The sequence below is a fragment of the Formica exsecta genome, unplaced genomic scaffold (assembly GCF_003651465.1).
Source record: "Formica exsecta isolate Colony F162 unplaced genomic scaffold, ASM365146v1 scaffold363, whole genome shotgun sequence".
Lineage (NCBI taxonomy): Eukaryota > Metazoa > Arthropoda > Insecta > Hymenoptera > Formicidae > Formica > Formica exsecta.
Window position 1 is genome coordinate 1,135,388 of NW_021850877.1, and position 18,339 is coordinate 1,153,726.

Sequence of the window (18,339 nt, forward strand, 5' to 3'; positions counted from 1 at the left end):
ATATATACATATATAAAATTAGTGGACACAAAGCATATAAAAAAAATTTTACAGTACAGATATAACGTGAAAACATTTTTATGGTTTCTGATAACGTTAACTCTTGATTGTTAACTCTTGACCTCAATTTTCCAAATAAATTAATTTTAAAAGGTTACATTTTTCTTGCTCAACAAAATACCGGACACTAGATTATTTGAAAAATAAAGTTCACTTCCCATTTATATAAAAAATCAATTTCTTCGAAAATAGTTTATAGCACAATCGACTAAATTTCAAAGTTTTCAACTAATCTCAATAATTGTATAATAATTATATAATAGTCTTTGTTCTAATCATCAAACTAAAGTGAACGCGTGATAGTCATTGAAACTGGAATTCGTGCTCGCCAAACTACTTTGAAATAGAAGATCTTACGGCATATCCATCTAGATCCATGTTCAAGTTACTGAGGCGTATTGGACCGTCAGAATCGAGTGTATTGGATTTTCGGGTGAAACCATGCAATTCGACGAGCACGAAAGTCAGTGCAGCAGTGTCCGCGTTAAGGCGTGCGTTCGCGCTCGTTGCTCGTTCGCTCACAAGCCTCCACTCAATTCGTCGATCGCGCTTCTCGGGCTTCATCGAATTTTCCCAACGCGCTGCCCAGCATCCATTGCAATCTCTCGGTTCGTCTGCAATTCACCTCTGTAACTGATAGCGGAACGTACGGCTGGTTGCTAACTCTTACGTGCAGTCGCTTTTACGCGACCGAATTTCGGAAACGTATAAAGAAAAAAGAGCGAGGCAGGACACGTGTGTGACTCATTAAATTTATATCCCGCTAAGTGCACACGTGCCAATTTTGTGCGTGCGCAGAATTCTCTCTCTCTCTCTCTCTCTCTCTCTCTCTCGTATGCCACTAACAATAAGGCGATGCGCGCATTTAATGAAAAGCTGTACGGGAACAAGAGGCACAAAGCTGCTGTACTCTCGACTCACTAGCTCTCGAACTTTTGTCGATGTTACGAATGGCAGACACACGCGGAGAGCCTGTGGCGTTGTGCTCGGAATTTTTTGACGATCTATATATGCGGGAAACTTTATGCACTCAACTTTTTCGAAACATTTCGACAGACCAGTGGTTGTATATTCTATTTTTACGCAGCAAGCTTTACATCGACGTAACGCGCTTGACCAAAAAAAGGATGGTTTTTGTATATTAAAACATACGATACATGTTTTGATTCATAAAAAACATGAATTTTACACTACCGGACAATTATTGCACGATATTGCTGACTGGAATAAAAGTCGACTCATCAAATCTTTCGAATAGCAACAGTTGAATATTGATCACTGAAAATAAGAAGAATCTCAATTTAGACATTTTATTCTTAGATTTTAGATAAATTTAAAAGTACATACATTTAACAGTAGTTATATTTTGAATCTTGCTATGTTTCTTTGCAGCTGTTAAAATTAACTATCGGGTTTTCAATTCTTAAAAAATTTGCTATTAGCTTTATATATACAGGATATTTTAGGAGGAATAGTAAATATTTTGGAAGATTATAGTATCGATTATTTAGAGTAAAAAAGTTTGTATAAATGTTCAATTGTCCATGGATGCGGAAATACAGCAGGTTAAAACTAGTGTGTATAAAGCCATTACAAAAGATATTAAAGAACGATAAATGATTTATTGTTCCTATTTATTGACTATTTGAATGATGCACAAAAATACAAATAATTTATAGCACGTCCTATTATCACAAGAGTTGGAAAATGTATTGAGATTGGGTCGGTGTGATTTTCGAACAATATTAATATGAACTGTAAATTATTTGTAAATGATTTGATAATTATTTGCGTTTTGTATTATTTAAATAGTCAATAAATACAAACAATATAAGTCATTTATCGTTTTTTTAATATCTTTTATAATGGCTTTGTACGTGCCAATTTCAAACGGCTATATCTCCGCTATACATTGACATTTGAGGGGGACACATATTTATATGAATTTTTTTACTAATTGTCAGACTAATCGATACTACAACCTCCCAAAATATTTATTATTTTTCCTGAAATACTCTGTATATAAGTAAGTTGTACATGCGTATACTTAAAAATTTCTTATAGAAAATATTAATTTGATTAGTATAATCAAGAAAAGCAGAATTTATTTTTATATAAATATTTAAACATTATATAAATATTATATTAGTGTAATAAGCAATTAGCATGACATATTTTGACTTTAAGATAAATAATTTATAGAATCGTTAATGAGAGATGTCTAGAAATTATAGAATATGGAAAATTCAGTAGAAAAGAGTAATTATGGTCAGACATCAGAAGTTAGTAAGCGGTTTCTTATAATTCTCAATTTTTCCCAACAATGTTATGATTTACAGTCGACGTAAATTGAGGCAAGTATACATTTACGGTCTACAAAATACGAGATGTTCGCGCGGTGTTCCCGAAATCTATTATAAATACATATGCAAGAGCGTTATCAAGAGTAGAGGCGCCGGCGTTGCGCTACATTGCACATGTACACTTCATTATACGCGACTGTTCTGCCGTAATGCGGCCTCAGAAATGGTAAATGTGTCTCTAGAATCGGAACATTGCTATGCCGGAATAACTATTCATTCCTAACTGAGAACAGCTATTTTGTGCAGGGTTTAAAATCGAGTTCGTGTAGTTTCTCGGGTCTGAAAATTGTAATTTTCGAAAGCTACAAGTGTACGGACACGCGTTCTTGAATTCTCTCTTTTATATTAAAATTTGACAAACTTCTGCAAAATTTATAATTATTTAATTAATATTATGAACATTTTGAAATTATAATCTTTTTAAAGCAATAATCGTGTGAGATTATATTGGGTTGAACGGAAAGTTCGTGCCGTTTTTTCGGTCTTCATCTCTTAGTAAAAAACGGAACGAACTTTCCGTTCAACCCAATAGTTCATTCCATAGGTTTTCGAATAACCGTCGATAGCCGAAAAAACACTTTTCGGTACATTTGAAATTGGTTATTAACTGGTTTATTTCAAAACCCATGGAGCGAACTACAATCATTTTGATCTCATTTGAAAGATAATTTAATACTGAACAAGAAGTTTCCTATAAACATGGATCGAAAAATGCTTCCTTAAAAAGTTAGCGCCCAAAATCCTCTGAGGTCACGGTTATTTTTTACATTTTTACAAATATCAGGGAAAGTATTCGTCTTTTAACCAAAAGTACCGAAACAAAAGTTGTAGAGAATTAAATTATCTTTCAAATAAGATCAAAGTTATTATATTGGGTTGAACGGAAAGTTTGTGCCGTTTTTCGGTTTTCATTTCTTAGTAAAAAACGGAACGAACTTTCCGTTCAACCCAATATATTCAGTAATACTATATTTGAGATTAATTTTCAAATATTAAATACAATAAATTAATAAAATATTTAGTACAAATTTAGTAAATAATTTTATATAATGCGCTGTATTTATAAAAAAAAGAACATTAGATCGGCGAATTATTATTTGTTCTTTGCATTAAAATTCTGTGAGAGACGCTTAACCATTTTAACGACTGGCAATAAGATACTTACACAACCAAGTCGGTAATAAGATACTTTACCGTAAGGAGCATCGAGTCAGTTTAAGCAATGCCACAATGGTCTGTGAATGCTGAAAGGACTATTTATAATCACGGTTATATATCTGTGCTTGGGAATCCAGCAGAAAGAAGGGATTATGGAAGAAACCGACGGTTTTGTTAAAATGGAACGGGCGTGACCCAATTCTGAGAAAGAGAGGAGCTTGCAATTCTTGCAAATTATCATACATTTTTTAACTCTCTCTTATTATGTATTTATTATATAATAGTATCTTATAATTGCTTAAAACGCTATCATTGGCTTTGGAGAAAGATCTAAAAATTTAAAAATTTGTAAAACTTTTTCTTTCTCTCTCTCTCTCTCTATTAGCTGCAATGTAAAAATTAAGAAAATTATTTTGATAATTAATAATGGAAAATAATTAGCACTTGCTCCTCGGTATTCTTTCAGAAATTACGATAAAGCTGTTTCCTCATTTTTTGATCAAATAATTCACACGGCCGCCATTCTTCAGTTACCTATCATGTAACACGTTGCAGAAGGTCCCATGTGAACTGCCATACAAATTCCTTTTGCATACCATCTTCGTTATAAATTAGAGATTCACAATATCCGCTCGCAAAGCCACTTAGCTCTTCGACAGGGTTTTCGAATAACGCGAGGCAATCCTTCGGAGGATTCTATATGGTGATCTAAAATGCGTGCCATTATGTAGTAATACGCCGCTGCACGATTCCTCCAAGCATTCACATTTCAGATCTATGATTAATCGAAAATCTAAAAAATATTATATTTGGTCGCTATCTCGGAAATTTTGCATATCTTTATCTAGTAATTATTTCCTATCCTTGTTTTTTTCTTATTTCATATGAATCGATTTTACCAACGTAAATTAATTTATTTAACATTATTTTATTAGAAAGAAATATTTTAAATTTAATTCAATTGCTTTTTTTATTATTAAGATTAGCTCTGAAAAATAATCAGTTAACTTATTATTAAGATTGATCTTTCTTTTTAGTTTTGAAGAAAAATGAGTCAAACTGCGGTATTTAATCAAGATAGGTGAGATCGGTTATAAGCAAAGCTTATTCGTAATGAATTAAAACTTGCCAGCATGCCTGAATCGTATTTCATGTAATTTTCAACGAATCACAAATACTAGAGTACAAATTATAAGCAATAACACTTGGAAAAAGTATTTGTAAACCTTATTTTCGCGAACTGACTTGAGTACTATACTTTAGTCATTTAATTAATCGTTAAAATTATCTTAATTATCAGAAAATTAACATCGAAGGAAGGGCTCTTATCACAAGAGCCTTCAAACGAAGGTAAACGCAAACTAGTACAAGTTCATAACGTTACTACTAATTACAATACTTTAGCTAATTAAAACCACGTATTAAACGGGGAGTTTGCTTACGGCGACATAACGTATAGCCCCGCTATTGTTTTGCGACCAGACTTCCGGCTCGTTAAGTACACATCGGTAATATTATTTCCCTCTCTCCCTTTCTTTCTCATCGAGACGAAATAAACGACCGTAGTTTATTGACTGAGTGAATTAAGATTGCGAAAGTCAGAGTTTGCTCTCTTTCTCTCTCTTTCTCACTCTCTTTGTACGCTACGCTCGCTTGGTTTTCCACGCGAAATTCGCAGAAGAGGATTAATCGTGTGGAGGCAGCGGGAGTATTCGCGCACGACGGAAACGCTGTCGGTCAGTGCAGAGCTGACCGTCGTTTCTCTCCGTGACAATTCTCCGGAAGTTCATGCAAGTAGATTCCGTCATGTGGAAAAAGCGACTAGTTGTCGGTTTCCTTCCTCCGTCGAGTAATCTGCGACTGAGAACGAGGCGATTTCAACGGAAGCTTTTTTTCTCGACCTCGCCTCTTTCGTTGGCCATACCGGATTCCTACACTGACATCAATTGGAGGCACTTGTTTATCGCAGACACTTCGGAACTTTCAGAGACCGCTCGATTATTAAATGTTCTCTGAAATTCTATGGCCTCGCGCGCACTCCGTGGTATTAGTTCGAGATCGTAGTATTGGCCTGTCTGTCGGGAACATTTGTGTGTACTTTCAGCCCTTTGAGAGCCAAGGAGAACAGCCTCACTGCGAAAGTGCTGCTGCCAGCTGAGTCTCATTTACGAGTAAATGCGCACTTACGTTTTACGAGAAGGGCGTTTTACTTTACGAGAATATTTCTCTCGCGCTAGAAGCAGAAAACCCTTCGCGTATTGGGTATATTATGATTGAGTTTTATTCGATTGAAAGAGATGCTTGAATTAATTACAACTCTATAGTTTAAGATTTTATATAATATTAAATAAATTTCTTATAAATTTCAATGAAATTCTGCGTATTTAAAAAATCGTTACCTTCTGGAACATCTTTTTAATCAATATTTAATCAAAATTATGTGTTTGAAAGTTCAAAATAATTTTGATACTATTTAAAAAGTAATTTAACGTTAATTATAAAAAACATCATATGTATTTTATTATCACAAAAACAAATCATTAATGTTCCATTTATTTGATCATTACGTCAAGCAATATATTTACAGAAAAGAAATACACATATTGAATGATCAATTAAGAGTAATTTAAAATTCAGCGTCAGAAATAAATTGGAGAAATTATGTTTAATATTTTCTCTTTCAAAGCAGTTAACTAATTATATTGCCGGATATAAACTTTCATATACATTTATCATCCTTACCGCGTTTGTCTATCTCAATTACACGGCATAGTGTTTAATAGCGTTATATTGATGCGCGCTCTGTGTAACATATTCATTATGCATTAACATGAAATATTAATCATATTGCATTTCTCGTATAATTACATGTATTTCGTCTATGTTTATTAATTATCATTTAATTAATTACGCCAGAGTTTACATTTGTTTATAACTGCATTATTCATCGTGATGCAGTTGTTTTGAACGGGAAAATATTTGCGGAGGCAAGTTTGCATCAGTAACGCGATTTCGCTTTGATGTAATCCTCGCAAGATGCCGGTCGGTTTACATACCCCTATTCGTATCCGTCTTACTTTTACGTCGGCATTATGAAAAAACTTGGTCGTAATCTTCTGTAAATTTGCCCGTCTGGAAGTTTCCACTTGCATAAGACGCTCTCGGCTTTTCCGAACGATGGAACGTAACGGTGTACTTCACGTAGATTGAGCGGAAACTTTGAGGTTGTCAACTTTGTCATAATATTACCACACCCTGGCAACTCAATTTATCTATAAATCCATACTTTCTAAATAATAAAAACAATTTTGCTATGTATATTATTTTCTATGTGTAATAAGGAGAATCTAATTGTATATCGGATTCTCGAGAAGAGTTATGGCATCGCGCGGGTGAAAAAAGATAATGAGAGATTCAATATATATATAATAATGGAAATTCCATAAAATTTTTGTGGTTTTACTTATTAGAAGATTCTTTTCATTCAAATTGTATATTTTTTTAGTAAACTGTAAAAATTCATGTAATAAAAAGTAAATTATGAAAACTACATCCTAGGAGTTTCATACGCGATATAATATATACGGTGACTTTTATACGTAAAACGCCAAGAAATTATAAAGAAATGTAGTAAAATAATAAAATCATATAAGTACATTTCGGTAGAAAATGTCGACGAGAGAGCGTTCCACGAACACGGTATGTCTCATTGGTAACCAACCAGTGACGTAATGTCTTTAACATTTTTCCTTGCAATTTTTTACGGTTCTGTACGTATCATAAAAAGGTAGAGCCGCCTAATTTTATGTGACACACATATATGCTGGAATTCCGAGCTTTTCATGATAATCCGTGCGAAACATTCGCAGAAATGTCGGGATGACGAATATAATCGCGCTTTCTCTCTTTTTAGACGCGCGTATAAAATACTCAAGAATCTCGTACTTAATTATCTCGCAGAAACACCGAGAGATTATTTTGCATCAATCTTTAATTTAATTTTTGCATCATTTTTTACTATCGATGATGTTTGTGTTCCGATTACAGCGTTTAAATAGCGCAAATATAATAAATATTTTTTGTTTCGTCGATAAATATCGTCTATGTATGGAGGTTTTTCTCAGAGTAATTCTTATTGATCTACAGAGATTAATTTAGGAGAATTACACGGCATCATTTTTATTATGCAACTGAATTTTTTCCGCGACGGGCAAAAACAAAATATACTATACATGCTAACTAGACTTTTTTATTCTTTGTCCTGCGTCGCAAATTAAATAAACTTTTAATAAAAAGTTACAGGTCATCTACCGTCCGGCGTCTCTGCGAGAACTTTTATTTATCTTGCTGTGATGCATCGCGTTATTGTACTTGACAACGGGAGACGTAGCGTACAATTTTAAAATGTAATATCTACATTAGAAGAATTTTCTTGACGATAAAGGGATAAAAGAGAGATAAGAGTAAAGAAAAAGGATTAAGCTCGCTTATTTATGTATAACTCTTGCTATCCTCATAAATCGAGAGATCCCATTATAATCTGCTCTTCGACTTTAATCCTTTATTCGCAAGATCCCTCAAGGATAATCGAAGATTTTAACAAATCGCCGTCGTATTTTTTGCCAACACTTTATTTAAAGCAGAGAAAAAAAAAGAAAGTTTTTAAAAATTTAAATCGCGCGAACTATTTAATTAATCGCTCTTTGCCGGAAAGAGATTCTTTCGACGATCGACTCCTCTCTTTGATTTCGCGCATTAATTATATAACTTGGCTATTCTTACGCGATGAGAGCGAGAGCCTCGCGAGGTATCTCCGTGGCATTTCCGTGCAGACAGGCGCGCTGACCCGGAAGAGGAACAAACTTGAATTACGTTCGCGCGGATGCTGAACCCTTTACGGGTTCCATGGATAACGCCCCGAATACTTCATCTCTCTGCTCTCAAATACCATCTCTCCCGAGTTGATCCGCTCAGTCGTGATGAGACGTTTTCGGAGCGGAGGGTTATGATCCCCGATAAGTGATACGTTATCTCTCCTTAATATTTCTCGGATAAACGTACGTCATAACTATCTCCGTCACCGTAAGCGGAAAGCTCGCCAGGAAATATCAGTTTAGCTTTATATTTCGATGAAGTTGCAGAGAGCGAGCGAGCGCGTATTATAACTCCCGGTTTATGGCAGCCGAATGAGCCGACTCGAGCAGATTTCGTTGCTACAACGGCAACTCTACGAGTGCATATGAGAGCCGCATTCACGTGAGCGTGTAGGACATTTGTGTAAGTGCACTTGTATGCGAATGTGCCGAGCATGGCAAAGAAGCCAGATTTCCTCGCTCAACGCTTTTTACAAGCCGCGCACACCTGCTTTTAGTTCTTATTGCGATAAACCAGAAAAATATGTACGTGTTTGTATGGGAAGATGTATAGGGTGTAAGGAAATAGAAACAACATGGGCGAGATAGCAGAATAATTCTACGCGGGTCGTATACATTAATGTTTCATAAAATTTAAGTCCACGGCTCAGAGAACAGAGATCGACGGCTTCTGTTTCGAGTTTATCAAACTTTATTTTTTTTTTTATATCACACAGCTTCTATTTTTTTTTATTACGATATAATGTGAGTTCAAGTAATGCTGTTCAGGACTCTGGAAACTTGTCTGTAACATAATCTGTTGCATTCTTTAATAAGATTATCATAATTATTATTTATTTGCTCGGAGAATCGAAAATGCGTTCGCATCAGTAATCTATCTTTCGGCTTTCTGTGGGGATAATAATGTCCGTTCTAGCGTTTGTGGCGAGGGTGGCAGTTGTAAATCACAGCATGAGATAAGAAAATATGGATCAATAGACCGCGTGCAACATTGTGCGTGCACGTTACCGCTTCGCTAGTCTAGCGTAATATGCTACATTATAATTTCCGCTTCATACCGCGCATATAATAATGTAGATAACGTGGCACGTATATAATTGTGATATAAAGATCTTTCAAGAAACGATGCTATATTAAATTATTAAAAGTCGAAAGAGGGAAAAGTAGTTGTAAGACGAGTGGAAAAAGAAATTTTCGGATAATATCTCGTGCAATGCACTCTTGATTTTGGAACACATAAAAATAGAATTCGTATGTTAAGTAAGTGTTATTAGGACATTTCGCAGCACTGGGCTTACGCCACTTTGTAGAGATTCGTTTCACACACACACGTATATGTGCATCTATAATTGCATCAAAATTGTAAGAATCTTCTTTTATTTAAAGCACTATACATTAATTTCTGACACAATAAATGCTCTTAATTATTTATCAAGTTTTACATACATCGTGTTATTATTAAGCTGTAAAGTGATTCGAGTGCCTCAGAAGAACATAAACATTTAGTGTAAAATGCACCTTTACATAGGCTGCTCATGCTTGAAAGTGCGGTTTAATGCATATAAATGCAATCATGCTTTTGGAACGTGCATAATTCATTTTGTGCCTTTTATCAACCTCTTTCCACTTCTATTGTAATATATCCACGAATTCCGTGATAATAATACTTTTCAACGATGCTCAGGGCACTCTACCATTTCTGTTTCAAAATTTATATGCTCTGTACGCTTGACGTAAAAATATATATGTACTATAAATATAAGAGAAATAAATACCATTCGTATAGTGTAAAGTACATTATAGATATTAAATCGCATGGTTTTTGTAATATTTAATTTTCTTCATGGTTTATCAGATATCTATATCAAAGCTTTTGCGCTCCAGTAGCCATATTTATGATTTAACCATGTGCAATCATAATTTATAATTTAAAATTTAGATTTTTTTATTTATAAATGCAGCATTTTTGATGAGATTTTGAAAATGTATTTAAAATATCTAAAAAAAAAAAAAAAAATTTTTTTTTTATGGTGTTTTAATATATTACGTATGTGTACATGTACGTATAAATCTAAATATTATTTTGTAAGAAACATGCATATCATATTATTTTCATAGCGTTATAAATATGATTAAAAAATACCGCGTTAATGACAAGCATACATATTTCATTATACAGGAAAATTTAGTCTACACTTTGCTATTTAAGGTATAGGGCGTGAGGAAATATTTAAGATTTTAACGATATAGTCGACCTAGAATGCTATTAGCCAACATAAGATAATTAACGATTGAAAGACGAGCGACAGCAGACGGGATACGATCGTAGAGGGTTAGTGAGAACTAAATAGGTAAGAGGAAGCTGAGGGACGAGGAGAAACGAGGTTAATCGAACATTCGGTACCGAGGAATTAACTTGAATAATGGGATTGATATCGAGGGTTGTTCCAATTTTAATCAAAAGAATTTTCAATCATATCTCAATCGCTTAAAAAAAAGAATTAACCTCGTAATTAACCCCTGCAACTCGTTGCATATGATTGCGCATTGTACTATACGCCAAATGCATCCACCATACGTATCGTTTGTAAAAGTACACTTAAATTCAATTTCAATTAAATTACATTTGCGAATGAGACACGATACAGATAAGTAGATATAATTTTTTTCCCTCGTCCCAATGCCATAGGCTTTAAGTACAGAGTATACCGAGCATTTCGTATTAAGACGTTGGATGGTATCAAATAAAGAGTTCAGAAAAAGAGTTCGAAGTTTCTCGGAGAAGCAACAATAGCCTACCGTCGTCCTGACACGGTTTTGTTACCGTGATTGATGCATGAGATTGCCTTGTAGAGGACGATGACGACAAGGCGGTAAAAGAAGTGCGGCGTCGGCGGCGGCCGCATCTTTCACACAATCTCGCGAGAATAAAATCCCCTTAAAAGCACCGACCGGCGCTTTAAAAGCATCGACTCGCATTTATTTTTTCTCGAAATAATGCCGGGCGACGTTTCGAGAAGAAAAACGATGGACATTATCATGTTTAGTAGACACCTTGCGTTCGCGCGCGCGAAATATAGATAGAAAATGGAAGGCAGTCGCCGCGGAAACATTAGCCAGGTACATTTTGCGCGATATCATAAATCTTGGGGTCGTTATTGCTTTCTTCCCATAATTCCTCTATCGCCGCGCCGTCGCGAACTTTGCAATCGGCTTAGCGAGAGAAAGCGATGGTGAGAGAGGGCGGGAGGAGAGCCGCGTTTCGTCGTCGCCGGCGCCATTTCCATAAATATCCGATCGATCGTAATTATTAATACTTCCCGGAAAATGATTTCCATCATGCTTGCGCGGCCCATTATTCCAGGCGCGATAGGATCCACCGAAGTTATCTACAATTCCCACGTCTTCAATTCTTCTTTCCACGGAATATACGAGAAATTACGCTCGAAAAGTTCGCGTTCCGTGTTGTCTATTTCCCAAAAGCGGAAAACTCGCCGATTGCTATCTTCCAGGCACGAAATCAATTTGTCTCCGACGTACCGATCTGCATCTTTCAGCGCGATCGAAGTTTGCTCGTTAAACACTGAACAAATTGACCCGCTCGATTTCGTTGACGTGAAGGAGATACGACACGCGCGATATTTCAGGTATTCAAGTGTTCAATCGATGAACTTGGGAAGTATCTCGAGGAAATTTCTCATCACGAATAGTTCGTACTAATGATTCAATATTGTAACGTTGACCTTTTCACGGACTAATTGCAATTTTTTCCTATTGAAAAAATATTTCTTCTGTCACATTATTATATTATACAATAATTTTTTACATTTGAAATAGTTATTCTATATGGAAATTTTATTCGTCGTTATTGACACAGAGTTATGTATTTTTCATTTTTTGCACGGACACTTTCTACTTTTATTTCTATTGGAATTTAGATAAAAAAATTATTATTTTGTCGATTCTCTGTCTTTCTGCTATTCAATTCTATTCTTTTATACTGGCCAGGTTTGACATGAAAAGATTATATCCAGCTTGAATTGCGGCTTGTTCAGGATAATGGGAAATGTTATTCGTTAAGCTGTCTTATTTTCGCGAAAATAGAATCACTCGATAATTAGATCTTCGGTTGCTATCCGGTAACAATACGTTCGCTACACTTTCGATCACCGACCGCGTTTCTACTGCATTTTCGTTCTCTCGCGACTGCTCCGTGGGAATTCAATTATTCCTCAGGAATAGCCTGGCCTGTATTTTGGGTAGAACAAATATGTGCATTATCGCGGTACAGTGTGCTTGTCACTTGCACAGAATTACATTAATTTCTCTCCGCAGGACACAGGCTGTCCGGAATTTGTGGTCTAAAAGACCGACACTGGTAGTTTACTCCTTCACGTTGTAGGTACATGTTACGCTTTTAAAAGTCTCGCGAGAAAGGATTAGACGTCTCATTACCCTTTATTATGTAATTAAAGAATTTTGCCTGTCAAGTGCTGCTATAAATCAAAATGCACAGTATATTCAATCTTTATTATACCTGTTTCTAAGATTTTTAGTTAAATAAAATATATAATAATTCGAACAAAAAATATTTAAAAAATTTAAAGATATTTGTCTAAGTTGTTAAATCATTAATAGTAATAAAAATATTAACGTAATCACATACAATTTGCTTGGAGATTACTGCAAATGCATTTAAACCGCTAATGACCGGCGACGTGACAATTGAACACATATATTAGGAAATAATTCATTTATGACCATGTAGGATTGGAATTGCTCGGGGGTACTTGAGATTAGCACGTCGTTAATGCGCAATTGACCTACAATCAAAAGCAGAACTGTGACATCTGTAACGTATAAGAGGTCAGCTGCAATCGACTTAGTTAATGGCGACGCAAATGCGATGATTTATGCAAGTTAAATGCAGAATTTCGCCGTTCGCTCTGTCTTATCCGGAAGATGACGCGAATATTTGCTGATGAATATTGTAAATTACAGCAATTTCTCGCTCTACTCGTTGCATTGACTATGCAGAATGAAATCCGCATTTACTTTTGTATTGCAATAATATTACATTTGAATTAAATAAATAGCTTCTTATTTCTCTTTAGAATTAAATTATAATTTTTATTATAAAGGTTGCGTATATTCTCAAAAGATATAACTCGATTATTGATCTTCCGTCTCTGACATTTTTCCACATCTTTGCCACGTCTTAGATTTATGTAGATTACAATTCAGTATTAACATAATATCTAGACAATGCCACTTCCATCTTCTTCTTATCAAGTTTCGATTTCGCGTCAAAAGGAAGCGCGAGATCAAGCCTTAAGTTCTATAAAGCATATGAAGCACCGTCTCTTTTAACCGCGCGCGAAATAGCCCCACGTATAGCATCACGTTACCGTCCTTTTATACTTCATTCGATCCTCGCGAACGAAGCGAAGCCGATTTTTCTCCCGGCCTTTAAGCACCCGAGACATAAATGTCACTCGTTGCGAGTGATGCGACGCCGACCATGTCGACAGTGTAGTAATGGCAGATCGCGGTAACCGACATATTTTCTCGGATTTTTCCCGTCGTAAAAAGAAAAGTCTTTTGTTCTTCAAATTGCATCTGGAAAAACGCTATATTACAGAATTTCGCCGGCGTAATTATAACGTTGCCAGATTTACGAGAAACAGTCCAAGCTTCCATCACAGTGGTCGTTAATTCGAAATTTGTTGATTTAATTTTCCGCGAGAGGATTTCGAGATCGCCAAAATTAATATTCTCTGCTTCGCTTTTATATATATATTGAACATATGCATCCATAATTTAGAGCAAACTTGGAATAATTAAGAAAAGTCCTAACACGGTTATGAAGACTCTGTGATAAGTTTGCTGACACGATTCTCTTTCACGGCAAGTACCTTTAGGCTCGCGATCCAACTCTAACATGGTGTTCTTCTTGCGTGAAGAGCGTACAGGATCTAATTTATTCAAAGCTACTTTACGTGATGTACACACGTTAGCGTGCATATAGATATATTTACCATATATATATATATGACACATTTACTATATTTCTTCTACTTTTAATCGACGATAGTGCTTACATAATAATAAAATATAAGTAATAAATAGAATAAAAATAGAAAGGTTATTTATATATTTAGTTAATTTCGTAGAGGAATAATATTTTTATGAATTTTCAATATGAAACATATGTTTCGAAAATTGTTCTCTATTTTATCCGCATCAAAAACATTTCGTTGAATCTTAAAACTCTTTGGCTCGCGCAAAACAACGAGTATTATTTGACGCTACCAATATCCCTCGGGACATATTTCTCGGGGTGATATAAAATCGCGATAGCGATCCGCAATCATAAAGCACGGGGAGTTATCGTAAAGCATTGACACAGAAATCGCTAAAACAAGTGGCGATACTCTCGACCGCCGATTTACTTGGCGAATGCGAATGTTATTGCTAAAATCGATAGCGTAATAAAATATCGATACGCATGAAGATTATCGTGCATACGAATTGGTGTATTTCTGAAATATATAATTTTTAACGTAAAAGTTGCGCTTATTTATATGCTAGGCATCTAAGTAAGCAAACTTTATTGACTGTAATATATTCCAATTTAAATTGGGGCACTAAACGAAATACGAGAATGTCGTGAAAGTCGTAAGGAAGTCAGGAAGTATCGAAAAATATATCGTATTGAATGACATAAATACATGATATAAGATTTTCTCTTTCGGATTATTCGCTACGGATTGTTCGCGTTTCTCTAACGTAACGTTGAAAGAGACTGCCAACATAAATATTGTTTCCAAGACGACCGTTACACTTTAATGAAGACGGAGTACGAGATTAATATTCTACAAGCGGGACAACGTCGTCTTTAGACGTATAAAAAAAATACGAGCATAGCAAAACTAAAGTCGTCGTGTCAACGAATAAAAATTTTACCGGATCGCTTACAATGTATTCGAAATGTTTTTCTTTTATTCCCGCAACTCGATCAAACATTTCACGTACACCCCGTACGTGCATACGACCGCATGCACGGAGAATACGCGTCTCACTATTCCGAGGGACACACAATAGAACGCGGCGCGACGTGCTATTAGATCGCGGAATAATCATCGTCCTTGTCGGAGGACAGTGCTAGGTGAATCTATCATGGCAGCATGGCGGGGTGCTCAATCGGATTGCCAGGCACGAGGATCAACGTGCGGGGCATCATCCTTTGTGCTTAGAAGCCGGAAAACATTATCTTTCGTTACGAACCTCTTGTTAGCCCGACCCTCTCGTGTCTTTGTAGGGTCTTCTTTTATATTTTCAAGACGGAATGAAGACGGCGGGGAGGACCACTGATGGAACATACAGGATAGAGGATAATGATGATATCCCTGTACCCCTCCCGTGATACGCCGGATGCTCTTGCTCCTAAACTCGCTATTTCAACGAGACGGCGAGATAAGAGATTAAAATAGGATCTCATCCTCCTCCCATCACCCTTTAGGCGACGTCTAAGGTAAATCGCGTGAAATAAATGAAGTTGTAATCATGTCATCGTGATGCAAATCGATTTATGTTGGATAAAACAGCTTCTTGGAGCTCACATAATCTGTGAACGTGTTTTTTATAAGATATAAAATGTAAAATAAACATTTTAAGTTAGGAAAATCGGAATTATAATTTAAAAATATATATACATATTTTTAGTGAAAACGCAGAGACTGTAAACGATAATCTCAAGATAATATTGTAATATATGACATATTCTCTTAAAAACATTGATTTAAATAGAACAATTTTAAATGCAAGTAAAAGCGGTAGCATAATAGACATAAGGTACATAAGATATATGTGTACATTTCGAAGGAAAAGAAGGTGAGTTGAGACTTTTATAAAGATGAAAAACCGAGAGAGCGTTTGCAATGAAAGATATTGAAAGAGAATGGAGTTGTAATTAGAAAGGAAAATTTACTTTGACGTCTTCGGATATTTGATGTCAGCGGAAGATGTATTTCATAAATAGAACCATGTTTTTCCATCATAATGGGAAGCTTCCGGAAAGGATATAAACTCTCGCAATATCAGCAAAACGCACGATTGAAAGCCGATGAGTTTCACTACACGTTTCACTACTCGGGAGATCTTCGTGGGTGGAGCTAAGGACTTGAGCAAAAAATCAAGAGAGAGATTGACATTTAACTTGCATATGAAAAGCATATTTCGATCTGCTCACTTTATGCTGCGTAGAATACGCGAGGAGAATAATATTTAACCTTCGTGGAGTTTCGAAAGATCGTAAATGTTACGTAAGTTCCTCTCAAATTCGAATTCCGTGAAATATTCGCGTGCTTATTATTGTGTAATATCTGAGCAAATAATTCAAATTGCTTAATTTTTTTCGCGATCTCCCAAATATATCGAATTGACTGTATTTTGAAGACGCGAAGTAAAATGTCACGGCGCGAAGATAGATAAACAAAAAAAAAAGAAAAAAAATCTGCTGCAGCTATACATCTGGTCATGCCTATCGCGCACGCAAAATCGTTATCGGTCATCATTCTCGCTAGAGAAAATATTTCGTGATATCGAACGACCGCGATATCCCGAACGATATCTCGCGAATAGATTGATTAGCTTTGGCGATTGTAGGAAGAATTTCCGCGCTTGAATTTATTACGTATAGCGGGGGAGAGGGATGGAAGGGAGGAAGGGGTGAATAAAATACGTGCGAAACAGCTGGTTCCGGGTCGAAGTGGATTTATTTGGGCATTCAATCTTCATTTTGGCATCGTGACGCCGCCGTTGCGCCCTTCGAACTGTAACGCTGACACGTGAAAACGCATACGCGCGATTTCGACGTCGCGCAAACGACGTTTCCTGCGATAAGACCGGGGAAGTAGCGGTGGAAACGACTGTTACATCAGATGTAGTATGCACCGATGTTACAAGGATTTGAACGGGAAACTTGCTGCTTCGCCAGCAACTACGTGTATCTGCGCTTAACGCGGGGGGAACGAAGGAAAACGAAGTTTTCCTATGACGTAAACGGCGTTCTGCGCTACATAAAGCAAGTTCTCCACTTATCTTGTTGTTTTATTTAAAAAAACAACTGAAACAGGACATGGCGTAATATATGTATATATAAGAAATAAATGTACGCAAATATATCCTTGGAAAATATTTTATCCTAAGAATAAAAATGCAGAGGAAGATAAACTATATATCAGGTCTACCGGAAAGTTCTGTCCGTTTTTGGAATAAAACAAAATAAAAATTTTTATTACCGTCAATAAACTTTATTAAATAATGTAATTGCCATTATTATTAAGTAGAGCAGAAATGAACGAAAATAAAGTTTTACGGTTGAACGTTGACATTTCTGTTTCAACGTTACTTAGCTTTCTTTTATCCTCAATAGTTTTTTACAGCTCGTCAATTATAGATCGAAAACTGCGGAACCATCGATTCGCGGGTTTTCATACACAGTACGATCTACTATAAGCAGTTGTGCGAGGCACTTGAAAATCCGCACGGTATCTCAAATAGACGGTATCGTGAGAGCTCTCGCTCGACCGAGGGGGACGAGGAGTCTGGATTATGGGAACGGAATTTAACGGAGAGAGGAGTCATGATGAAAAACGTAATAATGTCGAGTGAGATTGAAACGGAGAGGTCTTAGGTCCCGGTAGAGAGACGTAGCTCTTGGGTGAGGAGGCTGAGGATGGAACGCGGGTGAGGGAAAAAAGAGGCCGTGCGGGAGCGTCCGTCCATCCGATCCATTATGCGAAATCGTTCCGAGCGAAGAGCAGAATCTGGTAATCCGGAATCGTATTCGCTCGTTGACTTTTTCGACGGCGGCACAAGGG

The 18,339-nt window shown here is 36.0% G+C and overlaps 2 protein-coding genes across 18 annotated transcripts in view; one reads left to right on the forward strand and one right to left on the reverse strand.

Moving 5' to 3' along the window:
• Positions 1–18,339, reverse strand: part of LOC115238945 (5-hydroxytryptamine receptor 2A-like) — a 110,393-nt gene that overhangs the window by 51,850 nt on the left and 40,204 nt on the right. The window contains exon 1 of one of the 17 annotated variants that reach the window (XM_029813174.1): positions 418–813. The exons of the other annotated variants lie outside the window; for them this stretch is intronic. The gene's annotated coding sequence lies outside the window, so the exon portion shown is untranslated. Of the gene's footprint in view, positions 1–417; positions 814–18,339 lie in introns of those variants that run through there. 17 annotated transcript variants of the gene reach the window in all.
• The window catches only part of LOC115238941 (RING finger protein nhl-1), a 198,264-nt gene that overhangs the window by 38,842 nt on the left and 141,083 nt on the right, over positions 1–18,339 (forward strand). The gene's annotated exons all lie outside the window — the stretch shown is intronic.